Raw genomic sequence first — 5,000 nt, 5'->3', positions numbered from 1 at the left:
CGGGCTTCGGCGCCCGCTGCTTTCGGCCGGGGGCGCGGGGCCCCTTCCACGTCCCCTCGAGGCCCGGGCGGAACGGGACCGTCCTCTCGGCAGCGCTCGCCGCTCGAACGCGTCCCGCCCGCCACGCGACCGCTGGCCGGCGGCCGGGCCTTAGAAGCGTGGGCCGCCTCTCGGCCAGCCCCGGCAGGGGGCCCTGCTGCCCACGCTGCCGGCGCCGGGCCCGGCGGACCGCCGTCGCTGCCCAGGCCGAGGCAGGCGGCTGCTGCTTTCCCAGGGACGGCTCTGACCGGCAAGCGAGGCGAGCGCGTATCCCGCCCGCGGGCAGGCAGGCTCGCAGGCCGGGCATCGTACGTGGCTGGCAACGCCGGCTGTAACAGAGAAGGCGGGGGCGATCTGCAGCTCTTTTTCGCGTCTCCCTCCCTGCGTGCCCGACATCCCGGACGAGGCTGGCCCGAAGCCCGCCCCCCCCCGCCCCCGGCGCCGCGCGCAGGCGCTCCTGCGTGCCCCTGTCCGTACTGCACACGCCCCCCCCACACCCCCCCCCCCCCCACCCCCGGCCCCGCCGCCCCGCACCCCTCACCCCACCCCGCGCCACCGACGCAACCCCCCAGCACACAGCCCCGCCTGCCCGCCCAGACATGTAGCTCACGGCTAGTATAGCTGCTCCCCACCCCACACCCCACCCACCCCCCCACCCACCCCCCCACGCGGCCTCTCCCCCCACCTCCCGCTGCCGCCGCCGTCCGTCGCCCCGCCCACCCCACCCCCCCCCCCCCCGGCCCCGCCGCCCCGCACCCCTCACCCCACCCCGCGCCACCGACGCAACCCCCCAGCACACAGCCCCGCCTGCCCGCCCAGACATGTAGCTCACGGCTAGTATAGCTGCTCCCCACCCCACACACACCCCCCCCCACCCCACCCCCCACGCGGCCTCTCCCCCCACCTCCCGCTGCCGCCGCCGTCCGTCGCCCCCCCCCACCCCTCGCCCCCGACCCTCCCCCGCTGGCCACGAAGCTAGCGGCCGGTAGTCTAGCTGCGCTCGCCCGCCCGCCCGCCCAGACATGTAGTTCACGGCTTGTATAGCTGCTCCCCACCCCACACCCCACACCCCCCCAAACGCGGCCTCTCCCCCCACCTCCCGCCGCCGCCGCCGCCGCCGCCGCCCCCCCCAAACCCCGCCCCCCCCCCCCCCCCCCCCCCCCGCCTTCCACTACCAGGTCAGCCGCCCCGGGGAAGGCTAGGCGGGAGACTTTGGAACCTAGTGGCGTCCCTGACGCCTCCTTTCTTTCTCAGTCAAGCCGTCAGCCGGTTGCTCGCCCGCCCTGCCTGCCGCGCGTCTGCCCGCCCCTGCCGGGGGCGGAAAACCTGAGGGACGCGAAACGGGGGGGGGAGGGAGGGAGGGAGGCGGGGGGGGGGAAAAAAAAACATACCCATAAAATGAAATCTAAAAAGCGCCGAGCGACCCCGATGGAAATCTCCTCCAAAAAAGCGACACCCTTTCGCTCTCCCCAGCCTACCTCTGCGCCGGGTTCCCCGCCTGCTCGCTGACCGCTCTCTGCGCCTCTGCGCCGGCCTCCCTTTCCCGCTGCGGCTCTCGCCGCGACTGAGCGCCGGACCGTCAGCCTAGCGAGGCGGGAACTGCCGCCCTTTCCCCGAGGGCGGGGGCCCGGTTGCCGAGCAGCGAGGCGTGCGCGCCTGCGCAGGGCGGGCGGCTGCGTCCCTCCACCCCCCCCCCCCCCCCCCCCCCCCCGCTGCTCCGCGGCGCCAGGGCTTCTGCGGTCGGCGGGGGCCGCACCCACCGGTCCGCCGGTTCCGAAATGCAGCGCGGGTGCCTGTGGGTGCCACTCTGTCTCTCCGTCGCGTCGGCATGATTGACGCGCGTGCATCGGAGCGTGTGTCGGGGGGGGGGGGAGCGGGGGTGGGAAGGAGACACACACAAAGTCTGCAGGATCGCAGACACGTATTTTAATCGATCTATTTTTAAAAATTACAAACGACAGTGAAACGGGGCGGGGGGGGGGGGGAAGGGGGAAGGGGGAAGGGGGAAGGGGAGAGAGAAAAAGAACAAAGCACCAAACGAACAAACCCGAAATAAACCAAAACCGAAAGTCGGCGAGCACCCGGTGGCGCCGGGACCCGAAGCTGGCTAGGGCCGACCGGTCCCGAAGTCTCCCGGCGGGCGGCAAACTTGCGCCGGTGAGCCGGGTGGCTCGTGAACACAAGCTGCTGCCTCTAACCGGTCCCCCGCCAGCCCGAGGGTGTGCTGGGGGTGGGGGGTAAGGGTTGGGGGGAGGGAGAGGAACGGAGCGAGCGGAGGGGCTGGCCGGGACCGTGAAGCCCGTGAGCGCACGGCAGCCACCGTCTCGCAGTGGGCGGGGGGGGGGTGAGGAGGGGGGGGGGGGTGTGTGTGAGCGTGCGCGCTTAAAGAAAAGGAACGTTTCAGTAATTTTCAGTCCTCTTTTGTCGACTTTTTTCCTGCCGAAGCCGATAAAGGTAAAAACCTCTCGAGTGAAACGGCACGCCTGAACTAGCTCCCTTTATAAGAAGCGCTTAAATCCCGGAAACGGGGTGAAAAAAAAAAAAGAAAAAAGACCCCGAGCCGCCTTCCCCCCCCGGCCCCCACCGCCGCGCGACCAGGGTGGCCCGCGTCGCAGAGTCGCGTAAGACTCGTGGGGGAAGAAGAGGCGAAAAGGGAAAGAAGGTGATCAGAAATCACCCCCGCCGGTCCGCGCACCCCACCCCCTCGCCCCCACCGACCACCCCACCCCCGCCCAGACCCAACACCCCACGGCCGCGAGGAGCCGGCCACGCGGTACCCCTGCCTGCGGAGCACTGAGCATGCGGCACGTCTACCTGGCTACGCGAGGAGCGGGGCAGCCACCCGCGTCTAGCCGGCTCCGGGGCTGGCTGCCAGGCCCACCCGGCGCCGGAACAGGCGGCTGCCACGTCTACATGGCTCCGGGCAGCGTGGCGGCCGCTGGCGGTGTGCGGCGACCGCGGCGTGTCGCTGCCGGAGCGTCCCGTGAAAAGGACGGTCGGGTCTGCCCGGCTCCGGGGGAGCAGCCGCCACGTCTGCCCGGCTCCGTGGGGGGGGGGGGTGGGGTCGGCGGCGGCTGCCACGTCTGCCCGGCTCCATGGGGGGGGGGGTCGGCGGCGGCTGCCACGTCTGCCCGGCTCCGTGGGGGGGGGTCGGCGGCGGCTGCCACGTCTACCCGGCTCCGTGGGGGGGGTCGGCGGCGGCTGCCACGTCTACCCGGCTCCGTGGGGGGGGTCGGCGGCGGCTGCCACGTCTACCCGGCTCCGTGGGGGGGGGTCGGCGGCGGCTGCCACGTCTACCCGGCTCCGTGGGGGGGGTCGGCGGCGGCTGCCACGTCTACCCGGCTCCGTGGTGGCGGCTGCCACGTCTACCCGGCTCCGGGGACCGTGGCGGCCGCCGGAGCGCCCGGTGAAAAGGAGGGTCAGGTCTACCGGGCTCCGGCGGGACTTGGTCGCGTTCGAGGGGCGCAGGGGTAGACCTGCCGTCCACGCCACTTGGTCGGAGCTTTCGTAGGGGTCGCTGTTTTTCGCTGCCTCCAGTTACGTCATGGTAAAGGTCGGCGTGATTGACGCGCCTGCCCGGTGGGCGGAGGCGAGGCTCTTGGAGGTTTTTCCGGGCGAGGAAGTGTCGGTACGTACTACAGGAGCGAGCGGTGACTCGTCTCCGGAGCAGCGCTAGCGAGCGGTTGCAACGCCCGGGCCTCGGCTGGTGGGAAAGTTGGGGCGCTCTGCGGCTCTCGTTGGCGGTTCCCGCAGCGGTTCGGCTCGGCTTCTTGCCCGCTTAGGCACGGCCAGCCCCCGGCGCTTCGACCCGCGAGGCAGCCCGGTGGGTCCGAGGGGCGTGGAGAACCGGAGCTCGCCGTTGCCGACCGGCGCGAGGTGTGCCGAAGCAGTCTTCTGCGGGGACGGGGCAAGAGACCGGCAGCGGTTGCCGGCACTCGAACGCTAAGCGGCTGGGGAAGACGCGGAGTCAGTCGAGCCTGCCTGCCGCCGCGGCTTTCCCCGGCCCGCGAGGGTCCGATGGTGTGGCACGGGCGTTGGCGGCGGCGCCTCGTCCTCCTTTGACCGGCACGAGCCATTCGTGGCGGCCCGCGGTGTCTGGCCTGCCCTGGTTTCTCGACCTGCCGGAGAGCTTGGTGGTGGGATGGCGCGCGTCCGGGCGAGGTGGCGGCACTCGGTCCTTTTTCTCCGGCCTTAAAGCTGGAACCCGCGAAGCGGGCGGTTTCTGAGCGGCGGCCAGCCGGTCCCGGTTGGCTGACTGCGGGGGAGAGGGGGTGGGTGGCGGTGACCGGCGCCGTGCGGCCTCCAGCGGCTTTTCCCTGGGCCCACGTCCCCCGGGGGATCGCTTAGCTGTGTCCCCTTCCCCCGGGGTAAGCTGTTGCCTGCCGGGCGGGCAAAGACCGGTGGCCGGTGGTGGTCGCCGCCGCCGGCGCTGTCGAACGCGAGGGGACTTGGGGAGGCAAGCCTGCCGCGGGCTTTCCCCGGTCCCGTCGAGCTCGCTCAGGGGAGTCGCACGGAGCGGGTTGGCCCGCGGCACCTCCCGCTCCTCTCTGACCGATCCGGGCCTGCCAGCAGCGCCCGCTGATGAGGCGGCCCCAGGCGCATCGGAGAGGCCTCGCGGCGAGCCGGCTCCGCCGGTGTTGGTGCCGGTGGAGCCCTTCTCGCGGGTGCTGCCCACCCCTCGCTCGCACGCAGGGCCCCGCGTCCGCCGCCGCCCGCCCCGGGTGGTGGCCGGCGCGCGGGGCCGTCGCTGTCCCAGGACCGTGGCCGCGGGGCCTCCGCTTGTTCGGGCTCGTACCGTTCCTTTCCGTTGCCGATCGATGAGGCTTTTCGGGTCGCGTCGGGGAGGCTTCGCGGCGGGCCGGCTCCGCCGGTGTTCGGGCCGCGTTGCACCTCCCCGCAGACGCTGTCCCCCTCGCTCGCACGCAGGGCCCCGCGTCCGCCGCCGCCCGCCCCGGGTGGTG

General features: G+C 72.7%; 1 long non-coding RNA gene across 1 annotated transcript in view; it reads right to left on the bottom strand.

The window, feature by feature from the left end:
* Positions 1–1,701, bottom strand: part of LOC135317551 (uncharacterized) — a 1,825-nt gene extending 124 nt beyond the window's left edge. Inside the window, exons 1-3 of the long non-coding RNA XR_010376373.1 lie at positions 1,518–1,701; positions 1,215–1,347; positions 1–368 (exon numbers count right to left, since the gene is read on the bottom strand). The exon at positions 1–368 is cut by the window's left edge and continues 124 nt beyond it. This is a non-coding gene — a long non-coding RNA (uncharacterized LOC135317551). The remainder of the gene's footprint in view (positions 369–1,214; positions 1,348–1,517) is intronic.
* Positions 1,702–5,000: the final 3,299 nt, after the last annotated feature.

The sequence above is a fragment of the Phalacrocorax carbo genome, chromosome 26 (assembly GCF_963921805.1).
Source record: "Phalacrocorax carbo chromosome 26, bPhaCar2.1, whole genome shotgun sequence".
Classification (NCBI taxonomy): Eukaryota; Metazoa; Chordata; class Aves; order Suliformes; family Phalacrocoracidae; genus Phalacrocorax; species Phalacrocorax carbo.
This window is presented reverse-complemented; position numbering and strand designations above follow the sequence as displayed.